This window comes from Haemaphysalis longicornis, unplaced genomic scaffold (genome assembly GCF_048455015.1).
Source record: "Haemaphysalis longicornis isolate Haplotype H1 unplaced genomic scaffold, Haemaphysalis longicornis Haplotype H1 scaffold_6, whole genome shotgun sequence".
NCBI lineage: Eukaryota > Metazoa > Arthropoda > Arachnida > Ixodida > Ixodidae > Haemaphysalis > Haemaphysalis longicornis.
In genome coordinates this window covers 188,685,197-188,698,720 of record NW_027526407.1, presented here as the reverse complement: position 1 = coordinate 188,698,720, position 13,524 = coordinate 188,685,197, and the positions used below count along the sequence as shown (strand labels likewise).

The following is a 13,524-nucleotide window of genomic DNA, read 5'->3' as shown; positions in this document are numbered from 1 at the left end:
CTGTAGGTATATGTAATAAATAAATAAATAAATAAATAAATAAAATTAGCCAAATCCTGTACCCAGAACGTCTACAGTCTCAGATAGCCTAACACGTTCACAAAGTTCCAGGTTTGCTAACTGCGTCTTTAAGCATTTCGGCAACCACATCTAGCTTACCACATAGCTTATCGTCAAGCAACAAATCACACGACGCAATCATTCGAGCTAGCTCAGCAAAAGTAGCCATTGCACACAAGAAAAAGAAGACCAAAACACCACACACGCTTGGCTGCAACAGTAGTGGCGAATAATAAACAGCACGAACGATAAAACTGTACGGAACGAATAACCAACCAACGGCACGAATAAAAAACCTGCAAATAACGCTCACATAACCTAGGAAGCGTGTCTCGTGGCCGACTGTTGCTGCCAAATGACGCCGCGGTTGGCGGACTCAGAAATGTATCTGTTGGACCAACGCTGTTAGACCAACGCTGTGACTTAGGAAGCGTGTTAGACCAGCACGTGACTTAGGAAGCATGTATTGTCCCCGCAACGCTGCTGCCAAAAAGTTTGTTTCTGTCCTTTAGGTCGAGGTACATTTCCACTTCTTCTGCAGTCATTTTGTTACGCACCTCGTTCAGTATATTTGTTTGTGGGTGGTAGGGCGAATTTTCGAGATCGTACTGGACATTTATAACCAGAATTTATTGCGTTAGTTTGGTAGTGAGCCTGAACCGTGATCGGTGGTTGTGACATTCTGTGAACTGGGGCGTAAAACTGTTTCACGAGCAATGAAGCCATATTTTCAGACATCGTTCTGTATAAAAGAGCTTTGAATTCTGCTTTGCCATTGAAAAAACGTGTCGCAGGAAACATGTAAAGTTTCCATACATTTGTCAGAAAAATACCCAGCACACCTATTCAAACTTACTGGAAGAGAGTGATCCATGGTTCGATTGGTTGTATAATTTCGGTATGGTGGGTTAGGGCCTCGTTTGTCGCTGGCATTCTCTATATGCTTCGGCATATTGACATTCTGGATGTATAAAGTGGCCTAATAGTATCTTTTTCGCAATCTGGCTAGGGTGCGACTGTAAACAAAATATAGAGAAGTATGATAATCGTGGCAAGATTTAAAGGCCTCTTCGCGTAGTCAGTTAGGTGTGACAAAGAGCAACGAACAGCCACCACTCCCAGGTTCTATTTACTAACAGAACGTTTGAAGAGCTTGGGAACATCACTCGCTCGACTGCATAAGTAGACAATTGCCTGCGCAGTTTCGGGTGAGGCTGTCGGCGGGTCGCCATATCTTCCTTGGTGACTGCCACCAAAAGGTTCATCGCCGACATGCAATCTGTATGGTAAATTTCCTTGAGCGCTAAAGAAAGGCCTTAAGAGTTGTTTTTGGAGAGTTGTAGAATATATCCTAGTCAAAGACTTTCTTTACTTTTTTTGCACCATGGCAGGCGGCCGGCTGGTACTTGACATTGCCAAGCCAGAAGAAAGTCTGGTTTTTGATCACTACCAGCGCGTATAGCTATGCTATCTCCCGTAGAACGGCGTAGAACCCTATTTGTTTATGGGACAATAGTTTATGCATTGAAGTTCAGGTGGATCTCATATGCAATAAATCAGCACCATCATGATTTTCAATGAGTGGTACAGAAAATTCTTTCTTTCTATATTCAGTGTGGAGCATTGTTTGTCGGCGTTATTGTTCCGCCTTACCGGCGTTTCTAGGGAATTTTCAACGTTGTCAACGTTGGGAATACTGCCTCCAGACGTTGAATAGAATACGTTTCCCCTGTTAAAAGGGGGAGAGACTCATCGTTGGGGAGTCTTGGCGGCGCGACGTGGGGTCGGTGATCAACCTCTTGTAACGGCAGAATGAAGCGGCGGGAACGTGAGCCAAAATTGGTACACGATGTTTCAAGCCTGGTGATCATACATTGGTTTTGAATCGTCCGTTCCGAACCCATAAAATCCATGGTCCTGGTTGACGCAACAGTGAAACACGGCGTCAGTTGCACAGCACTGTTTGGAGGGTGGGTGATTGATGGCCATTCTCGAGTTCAGGGACCGCTCTGCCATAGCTTGGGCGTGTCGGTAACGCGGGTAGGCAAATACCTCTCGTCGCACAGTGCTCGTATGCGTCCGCAGGATCACCAAAAGTAGTGGGAGTGTAGCGGCGGCATAAGTTGCCATAACGCCCTCCCGATCATCGGTGGCGCTAATAGCAAAAAATGGTCGTTACACTTGTTGCTGAAAGATATAGAAATAAAAACAGGTGGTATTGAAATCGGCATCATCTTCAGCCCCTATTCACGTACAACACCGCGCATGATATGCCGGATTTGTCCCTGGGCCACATAGGTTAAAGACTACGTTTCAAACAGCGATATCATTCGTGCAGAGGTAGTTCGCTGACAGCGATTCCTTCTGACCGCCAAAGCTATGTCAATGTTCGTGGCTTTATTCACAAATCTACGGATTGCTATTTTTTGATGACGAAAACGACAACCGAAGATAATATATCCCGTTTCACCCCTGTCATAAATGTACGCAACTTCTTTTTCTTAGAATCTTGTAGATCAAGAAGCCTCGAAGGAAGCAGAACGTCTTCCACTTAGCTGGTCGGAGTTCAGTTAAAGCTCTCCATTTGGCTTTCAAGAGCATGTTCAGCCCTTTTCAGTCCATGCTGGTTGAAAAGGCCGAACTCAAATTCGCCTTGCAATGTTCCTTAAGATCAGCGACTCTTCATGGCTTGAAAGTAAGTGCGGGATCGTACCTTCCACAGAAAAATAAAAGAGTTTGCAGGTGATCTATTTTGCGACTTATTCTTTGAGGCGGGTGACCATTTTACTCATCCCACTCTAGTCGTGCACGTGTTCGAGGGCATCATCGTGCAATGAGGGCCGTATTCTCAAATGACAGTTAATCAAGAGGGGGTGAGGTGCCTGGGTTGACTGTGCCTGCCAAGAGACGCCTATATGTGCGGTGCTTCTTGGGTTGTTTTATGTCGGTAGAACTCCGCTGTTCGCCCTTGCAGCGTCTTGGTTGTACTAGTGTAGATCTTTTATAAGGCATGCCTCTCCGGGCTTAGGATTAGATTTGCTGACGCGGCTTTCACGAGTCACTGAGCATCACCATAACATACGAGAACCTGCGCCAGATAAATTCACCTGTGAGTAGATGAACGTCAGTGGCAAAGGTTGTCATTATACGCCTCGAGATACGCGATCGCTGCGCCGCCTGCCGCCGCTTCTCCGCGGCGTTTGCGGGATTAGCGCTGCGTGACTGATAGGCGGTCATGCAGTGTTTTGGTTCTCTTTCGCTTCTCTTTGCCTTTCCGCGCTCTAAACAACTTGTTATGGTGACGTCTGCAAGCTAACTGCGCGTATACCGCACTTAAAAAAAACAGCTGCGTCTTGGTAGAGCGCTCTAACGCCAACAAGAGCTACCCGCGGGGAGGCGGTTCTGCGCGCTTCTTGGCCGCTCTTGCGGGCGTCGGCGACGGCAGCAGCATATCACCGCTGTCACCTTCGAACACGTCAGCACAAGTGAATTCTATTTATTGTCGCCTCGTTTAGACCTCATATTGGACCTGAAAGAGGTTGGTTCGTTTAGCAGCGCAGACAGCAAATGCGGCTTTGCTTCTATGTACGTCGTAGAAAAATATGATTCGGGGATGTGATAACCCAATAGCTGACAAAAACTTGTGCTTTTTATGGGAATATAAGCCACGCGAAAATGTTAAGTACACTCAAAGGATGTGCAGTGTCAGATATGTGCCCGCTCATGCCTTATAGTAAGAACCAAGGTATATGTTAATGAAACCACGGGAAAATGAATGGTCTGCAAGTCAGGAATAAATAGAATAGTCGTACGGGAATGAAAAAAAAACCGAGTGCAGCTTCTGAAATTCTAAAGACGTTTGTTTGAGCAAGGTAATATTCACCAGACCAACTAGATGCGAAATGCAGTGATATATCGCTAGACATGAGGGGGGTGGGGGGGGGGGTGAGGAGGAGGACGCTCAACTATCGTTGTTTACAAATGCGGAGCGAAATCAACGAATGAACGTTTTAGTAATCACACACACAATTGCTGCGTGTTCACTTTTCGTTTGTTTTTCGCCTTCAACGAATGGCTGATCACTCGGCGGACGCATTTTTTGAAGAATACAGGGTAGGCAGTTCACAAGCGATATGAGGTGTCGTTGGAAGAGTTGATTGATTGATTGCAGGGTTTAACGCGCCGACGCAACGGAGACGATGAATCATGCCGTAGTGGAGGGCTCCGGATTAATTTTGACCACCTGGAGAACCTTAACGTGCGCCGAAATCTCGTACACACGGGCTCGTTGGAAGAGTGTCGTCTGATAAGGGTTCTGATTTCGGTTTATGCTAGATTCTGCAGTCTCCCTGTGTCATATGACGATGTTTCGAACAAGAGTTTGGTCGCGGACGCGGATTACTCTATAAACCCGTCTTCGCGCTTCTCGTGGAGGATAAATGAATCTTTGCGAGCGCTCACCTCGGGACAAGACGACCCAGCATTAAATTTGTCGTCGTGTGCTGACTCCGGAGTGTAATTTTGCATTATTCATCGTACTTCTTTGGTACAATGTTTGTGAAATTTATGCCGCATTGGCTTTTTCATGGTACTGATCAATATCTGCTATGTGATATTGGCAGGCGTAACTTGCGTGCTGTCAGGCATGAGTGCTCCGCTGGATTTTGTAAGTGCACAAAGTCGATTTACATCATAGTGTGCATGGCCACAACATGACCATCGGAGGAAACACTGCTTACGGAGACACTGCCACTAAATTTCAGGGCAGCGGAATTGCAATCAGCTGCATGCAAATGCTGGCTTCGGGACGCCGGCCTGTGACACACGCCCGGCGCTCATATAGATCTCACTAAGATCGCGTCATAAACGTTTATACTCTCGTGAACACACCACGCTTGCAAACAGAGTGCCTGCTCCACGTTATTCGGTATTTCTAACGCGGACAAACGGTAAATCGCTGTCTTGAACGAGCCCCAAAATCAACGGTGACAGGGGGGACCGAGCCGGGGACTCCCGCGCTTGCTTTCGAAACGGGCCGCTAGGGGGATTTCAGTGGCGCCCCTACAGGCCGCGCTCGAGGCGTATAGGCTTTCTTTTACAAGCAGGTTTAGGCGATAGTAGTAGTGATAGGGAGCTCGCAAAGTGAGAGCCACGTCACCTTCCTTTCTCGGCAGTCATTAATGATAGCTGATGATTCTGCTATGATGAAGGGTCAGGAAGATGTGATTTATTTATTCATTTATTGTACCCTCAAGGCCCGGGTAGAGCCTTACAGAGGTGAGTGGGGTGTTATGACTGCAATAAGGTAAAGGAAAAAGAAATGTAACAGCAGAATAAATGATTACACGACTAAAAAGGCAAAACGCGCGCGGAAGAATACAGAGCACCATTGTGCCAAAAGAAAACAAAACGACAACAAAAAAGAACGGCAGTACACTGATTGCAAAGGCATAAAAACAGACACGCACATAGGCAGATATGTACAATTCAAAGGCAATATTCAATGGACTAACACTTAAATTACACGGGCCCGCAATACAACGAAAAGCGTATTCAGGCATCGACACAAATTGTAACGGCAAAATAGCAACAAAAATGTACACAAAGGTGTAGAATATGGTTAAAGCTGTTTACACAGAGAAGTGGGCGGATAAGGCTGATTTTAACAATTTATTATCAAGTATGAACACTAGCTGTTCGGGAAGATGGTTCCAATGTCTTATCGTGCGCGGGAAAAATGTGTGATGAAAGGTGTTGGTGTTTCATGCGAATGGTCTGATCTTGTTGCGATGATCAAGGCGTCGGGAATTGTAGGAAGCACTAGACACGAAGGTATCGCGTAAAGTGGGATGATAGTATATTTTATGAAGCAAACATAAGCGCATCAGTTGGCGGCGTAGTGAGAGATCTGGTAATGGTAATGCAGATTTCATATTTGAAACACTTGCAGTACGGCGATAATTACTTAAAATGAAACGAGCCGAGCGATTTTCTGTCTATTCAACTGGGGTTGTTAGTAAATTAATACCACGCAGATTAATACCAAACAAATCTTGTGAGTACTAAATGCTATTTGAGTCTAGACAAAAATGTTTCAAAACCTTTCATATCCCTGCTATGGGACATTACACACAGCGATCAGTGCAACTAATAACCCTAGCTGGGCTAATCATCTCATATAAAAGAATTCCAGTCCTCGTTGGTTCTCCTGTTTAAATGGACGTGAAGTATATTTCTTCTACCACAATTTGACCATGTCATCTAAGCGACTAGCAATACGCAACGAAGAGAAAAATATATCAGCAAAACGATCCTACGACCTGCATTTTTTTGTTACGCGTAACAAATCATCCGTGCCCTAAATACAAAAACCCATACATTTCATGCCCACAACACATCTTTCACATTTCGGAAGCCAATGACTACTCATTAAACAGTCTATTGTTTCGTACCCGCTACGACATAATGGCTATCGCCAATGCTAATATGTTGGGTTTTTTTCGGAAACACTTTTTAACATTGAACACGGCAGAAGATTGTCTAGTGATATTTGAAATCTATTACAACAATCTCTGTGAGACGAAATACGTTTTGATTAAAAGTATGTACCTAACAGAATGTGTAAACTGTCGCTGACACTGACTGTTTCCTCAGGAAGAAACGATATCACGTGCTGCAAAAAAACGAATTTGTTTTTGAAGTATGCCAGTAGCGTAACCTCATGTGAATTTTATCCTGGGAAAGCTTGGCATGGTCATGTGCAGAACTACAATAATTCCCTGTTGCCTTGTGTTTTCTTCACAGGATATGCCAACAGGACATGCGAGCTGCGGGAAAAAAGAAATATTCAACGCCCATTTTCCAGCCAGGACTGCCACCGCGCCTATAGGAATATCTGCTGCTAATAAGTCAAATTAGGGCCCAGCCCTGTTCATAATTCATTGTTAAAATATCATATATCAAGCCAGTTGGACTGCACCGATATAGTTTATAGCAAAGAGTTGTTATACAAGACATGTTCAACGGCTTTGTATAAAACCTCATCAATGTCTTCGAATGCGAAGTGCAATAAAATGATACACTGGTTATTAACATCCTCACTAATCGACTAACGCCACAAGATACCTGAAATAACAGGTGTCCCCAGGCGAAGCCGCAGATGCTTATGCAGGGTGCGCGGCACCCATGAAAGAACTCACATAAAAAGCACAGGTATGCCTGGGCAAAATTACAAAAGCGCGAGTGGGTATCATTGAAGAGTTACTTTGGACTACTGCTAGAACTAAAGAACATTGAAAATAACAAAATGCAGATCGATGGGTGATAAAGCAAATAAAAACCTCGCTCCACAGCCTTCGGAAATAAATGGGGAAAAGTTGTGGACAAAACGTAAAATTGGGAAAGCTACTCGGTGCTACCAGGTTTTGGAGAAGAAGACAAGAGATCGCCCTTGATCACGTTTGCAGGAAGTAATAACCATTGTTTTAAAGGTGCGCATTCTGGAGTGAGCGCGTTACACCCGCCCGTTCATGGAACCTGCATTACTCATAATAAATTTTCTCTCAACGTAGTCATCACAAAGCCCTCACAGTTTCCAGGTTTCAGGTTTTCTGGTATCATTGAAAAATGTTTGCATACAGAAAAAGAACAATAGCAATTTACATAAGGGTGTCCAAGATGTTTACACTGCCGAGGGGTCCTCCTGTGTTAAGTACAAAAGAAACGCACACACAGGAAGGTAGAGCGTTACAGAGATCAGTGAAGCGATATTTGGCAAAGAACAAAAAACATATCAATATAACACAATTAAACAGAGATATATTCAAAGAACGGCATTACACATAATAAAACAGGGTTCACTATACACAATGGTCATTATTAACCACAAATTGTTGACCTCATGTGAGCTTTTAAGGATTTATGAAATAAGCGTTCAGAGTTGATGAATTTGATGTTTCTGGGCAATGAATTCCAAATCATTATTTCTGAACAAGAAAGGACTTTCTGTTTCCTGTACTTAGTGCGCACTTTTGGTAGTAGCATATTGTTTTGTTCCGCGAATCTGGTATTATTGGGGTTTAGTAGTTGTGGGGCAGAATTATTATAAGCGACAGTACCTTTATTTCGAATTCGGTGAATTAGAAGGACGAGCTTTAGTTGTAGTGAGTATGTAAGCGGAAGAATTATCAGATTCTGGTAGATTGGGAGGGCAGATTTCTGGACAGGATTGATTGTAATTAGGCGTACTGCTTGGTTTTGCAAGTGTTCAAGGTCCGACATATGAGTTTCGTACGTTTTTGCCCAGCACGATAGGTAGTATGTGAGGTGGCTGTGTATTAAAGGGTAATACAGTGACAGAATAACATGCTAGGGGAAATATTGGAAAGATTTGATTATTACACGTATGCCAAAAGCAATTTTTTTAACAAGAGACATCGCATGTTTGCTAAATTTTAGATGAGAGTCAGGCATAAAAACATGGCCGTATTTGATAAATAAATCACGTGGTCATCTAGAATGATGCTAGGAACTAAAAAGGTTCAAAACCATCAAAAACAATGAAGCCTGTTTTTGTGGTGTTCATGATCCACTTGTCAGCCTTGTTCAGTTTTTCTGTCAGCAATTCCTGGACTCGTGGTTTTATGTAAGATTTTAAAACTTTTACTCTAATTTTTGTATTAAATTATTGTGTAATGCAATACTTTATCACAAATTATTTCTAAGTAATGCAATACTTTATCATAAATTATTTTAAGACATGTATATCGCAATGTGTTAACTTGCAATCAAATATTCTATGTTCTATATTCTATGTCCTCCGGCCTCGTTCTTCACCGCCAGTTCTACTGTAACCTCCGTCATTGCCAAAACACTCTGCTTAACAAAATAGCGTCTACTGCACGACTTCCTCAATAGATACCAAGACGTGTGGAGAAAATAGTGTCGGAGACGTGAACACTTGGTTACAGACACGGGTTGAAATATCGCTCGCAGTGTTTCCCACTGAGAGTGATATTTTATAACAAGATGTTACGGCAAGGTTCTTTAATGCATGAATCTCAAGGACTCAAAAGAGAGATGCAAATGCTCACCGCAAACAGGCAGAGGGTACCCGAGAAGAAAAAGTGCTTGCGAGAGATTCCGAAATTCGCAGGTTTGAGCTCGAACTCGAACCCCATATCAAACCCTGAGGACGAAAGTTTCTGGATGCTGTGACTTCCTGTGGGCTGTTGGTGGCCAACATGCACAGCTCCACTTTCACCCGTCCTGGTCCTCGTGGCATCCCCCAGCTCACGCACATTGATGTGACCCTGGTGTCACATCACTGCACCTACTCCTGGGATATCGCCAATAACACGTGGGGGTCTGATCACTTTCCTAACCTGGTCAATCCCTGGAATGGTCGTAGGCGCACCGACACCAGACCCTGTGTGGTCACCAGCTTGGCCGACTTCCGAAAGGAGATGCCTCAGTGTGCGGAGGATCCATGGGACGACTTCCTGGCTATGTTCGTACGCAATGGTGCCAAGGCTACGGTACGGGGCGGAGCAACGCTGTGTACGACGCTGCCAGAACTGGAGCTGCTGCAACTGCAAGCTAGGCGGGCCATCAGAAGCAGGCGTCCTGAGGACTGTACGGCATACCGCCAGTGGACTCAAGGTACAGGAGTAGGGCCAGGCACCATTGCAGGGAGAGCTGGAAGTCCCTCTGCACCTCTTTGGACTCTCGCCGAGTCCCAGCCAGGCCCCGACAAGTCTACCGGACCCTTATTCAACCCGACATCACAAGCTGAAGACCACTACTAACAGCCGCCGTATCCCTGGGCATCTCTGAGGGAGCCCTGGCGGAGCTTCTCGCCGCTCAATTTGCCCCGGGCCCACCTGCAGTAGGCTTGAACCCTCCCCAACGTAATGCCGGCACCCCCACATCACGAACGGGTCGTGGCCCTTTGCACAGCGAACATCACGCCACGGGAACACCAGGCCGCCCTGGACAACTACCCCAAGCGTCGGAGTGCCCCCGGCATCGACGGGGTGACGTACCAGGTGCTCCGAAACCTGGATGTCACCCGCCGGAGGCCACTCTTACGCCTCTTCAACTAAGCGTAGAGGGTGGGTGTCCTTCCAGCATCATGGCTGGTGGGCTGCTATCAACCATCCTGAAGGTGGGTAACCCGCCGCGGTGGCTCAGTGGCTAAGGCATTGCGCTGCTGAGCACGAGGTCGCGGGTTCGATTCCCGGCCGCGGCGGCCGCTTTTCTGATGGAGGCGAAAAGCAAAAACGCCCGTGTGTACGAGATTTCGGCGCACGATAAAGATCCCCAGGTGGTCAAAATTAATCCGGAGCCCTCCACTACGGCGCGCCTCATCGCCTGCGTTGCGTCGGCGCGTTAAACCCCACAATCAATCAATCAATCTGAAGGTGGGCAACCCTCCCATGAGGCCAGCATCCTACTGGCCAGAGTCTCTCACGTGGGTAACCGCCAAGCTCATGGAAAGCACTGTCCTGGCGCGCCTGGAGTGGATAGCTTACCAGCCTGGCGTCTTCCAGGCGCCGCTGCACTGCTGACTCACTGGGGGACATCGTTTCCATGCAAGAGCAAGCGCGCTGTGACGAGAAGATAGCTTACATCGTCTTCCTTTAAATAAGCTAGGCGTTCGACTCTGTCCTGCGCACCACCATCTTGGCATCCTTGGACGGCTTGGGTGTCGTGGGGCACCTCAGGACGAAAGCATTTCTGGGTGGCCGGGCACGCGTTTCTGGCTTCCCGGATCATTCGGATAAAGGTCGGCCGGGCTACCAGTAGCACACGAGATGTACACTCTGGGGTACGCCAGTGGAGCATGCTGAGCCCATTCCTGTTCAACTTGGTGCTCACTCCCCTGCAAGACTGCATTCCCGCTGTGCTCCTGTATCCAGTGGGAATTTCACTCTACGCGGACGACGTCGCCATCTGGACGCACGGGCTAAGAAGACAACTGTCCAAGTTGAGGGTGCGCCTCCAAGAGATGTTGGCTGGCCGCATACTTCCTGAGAAGCCGTGTGCTGCAGCTGTCCGAGGCCGAGACAACGACCATGAGGTACTACCCCAGTGGCAACCAGGAACGGAGGACAACACCCCGTCACCCTTAACGGCTATCCGCTCCCCTCTCCCCCGACTGAGTTGTATACTGGTGAACTCCAAATTAGTTCAAAATATCGCCACTCAACTTCTTTTTCCACTTTATATTCCAATAAACCATTCACTCACTCACCTTCACTGCTAAAATAGGAAAAATTGAAATACAAAGTAGATGGCACCAAACACTCAACCTTCAAATACGAAAAGAAAACAACAGCTAGCAATTACTTTCAAACGAAAGAAGTGACCGAACAAAGGCGGCAGCAACGGATGAACAGTGTCTGAGGCAATTTCCGGGTGCAGGAAGGCATTCCAGTGTTCTATTGTTCTCGTTAAGGAGTATTTGAAACTGTCAACTCTGTATTTTATTGCAAAAAACTGGCCCTTGTAACTAGTAATGGAGATGCCACTGTTCCTTAATTTACTCTGAAATGGGAGCGAGTTTCCAATTTCGGCTAGCCTTGATTAACAATTTATGTGTGACTAAATATCGGTGAAACAAACTTTGCTGCTACCCCAGCTAAAAAATCTAAAATTTTATACACGAAACTCGCATATTTCCAGATTATTTTATTGCCGCTGCACACGCGCTATATAAGCCGTTAGTTTCGCTTTGGTCGGTGGTAGTTTTTTGCTGCTCCTTAACAACCGCAAATTCTTTTCTGCGATGCCGCATAAGTGAAAATGAAAAACTTTCTAAATCAGCTCTTGAGGCAGGCTGACACCAAGGTTTTTAAATAGCGTCACCCCTTCCACCTCTGTCTTTCCAATTGGCATGTAAACGCACGCACCCTAACGTTTTTTCGTTATGTCATGTAAGACGCTTACTCATAAATATTTTTATTTTCCAATTCTTGAACCTGTCGTATCTGTTGTATGGTGCGGCCTTTAAAATAGTTGATTTTCCCGACCAGATATTTTAAACATACCACGCATTATCGGCGAACAGCCGAAGTTGAATATTTGGTGCAACTGTTTTCCTATTGTCGTAATGTAGCCAAGAAAAGGACCAGGCAGGGCACCGTATATATGCCCATCAAAATACAGCCGAGTGAAACATTCATTTCGGAAGCAGTAGGGCTTTAAAAAGTAATCTGCAAGTCTGCACAAGGGAGCGCTGGTAGTGGAAAAGCAGAGAACAGAGTACAGCGTGGGCGAACTGCCATTTGGGCTGGACAAAATTCAATGTTTTGCTGCCGCTAATAGCCGTTGTAAAGTAGAAAGAGCAGTGCAACACGAATACGTAAGCTTCTCAGGTAAGAAGACGCACGTTAGTACCCCGATACAAAGGACACGTGAGTAGCAATATTGAACGCTGACACGTTTGTCTTTTAAAATCACATTCACTCATTTTCACAAATGCCTTAATAGAACAATGATTCCCCATGGCAGAGATCGGGATACTTCATGAAAGTGGAAAAAACTGCGCGTAAAAGACAGGACCGTGACAAGTAGACAGGACAAGCGCAGACTCACAACTAACTTTATTGAAACAATGAAGAATAATATATGTCATTTCTGGCACATGCGCACACAGAAGCCAGATTGTTTATCTTTCCCTGTCAGTGCACCATCCTCTTTAAAAATTCAAATTCATTGCCGTACAAAGCAACGGATGGCACGCTAACACAATTTTTGTCATTCCTGCGTATAAAAAACGCCTCCATCAACTCTCGGGCGATTCGATCACGGCCTTTGCCCAGCACTGAAGTTTCATTTAACAACGGCCGACATGGTTTATCTTCACAAGCCAGACAATGGTGGGATACTTATATCAAATTGCGAAGGGCTTAAGAGTCGGGGATCCCAGTGGTCATGACCGCTATTCCAGCATGCTGAACCAGGGGCTGCTGAGCGAGCCGGTAGGTGAAGGTAGCCGAGAAGAGCCGTTTCCCAGTCATCTCTTTTGGAGTTGGGATTAGGGTGAAGAGAAGGATGCCTCGGGCGTGTCCATACCATGCGATATGTGCCCCCACCTCCCCGCACTACTGGCAGAATGCAGTGAAAGAACACTGTCATGACGGCCTTACACAGTAGCGTGTCATGACGGCCTTACACAGTAGCGTATTCGTACAGAGGTGGAGAAGACTTCGCTCGCTCACTTTGCTGGGCCCCTTGAGGGGGGCGGGTACCGACAATGCTCGTCCCTGTAGTGGGCGGAAGTGTCGGTAAATGATAACAGGGGATAGCTGTCCGGCTTTATGTTGGGATTACGCCAGGCGCCCGGTCGATGAGTGCGCGAGCCGCCGACTTCGCAGCCTCGTTCGCTGGTAAGCCCTGTGGACCTGGAGCCGAAACAAGATGCCAGAAAGGAAGGTCCCTGTCCCGACAAGCTCTCCGAAG

At 46.2% G+C, this 13,524-nt stretch overlaps 1 long non-coding RNA gene across 1 annotated transcript in view; it reads left to right on the top strand.

Annotated features, from left to right (window-relative positions):
* LOC144142122 (uncharacterized) overlaps nucleotides 1-7,139 on the top strand; it is a 28,101-nt gene extending 20,962 nt beyond the window's left edge. The window contains exon 5 of the long non-coding RNA XR_013316846.1: nucleotides 6,865-7,139. This is a non-coding gene — a long non-coding RNA (uncharacterized LOC144142122). The remainder of the gene's footprint in view (nucleotides 1-6,864) is intronic.
* Nucleotides 7,140-13,524: the final 6,385 nt, after the last annotated feature.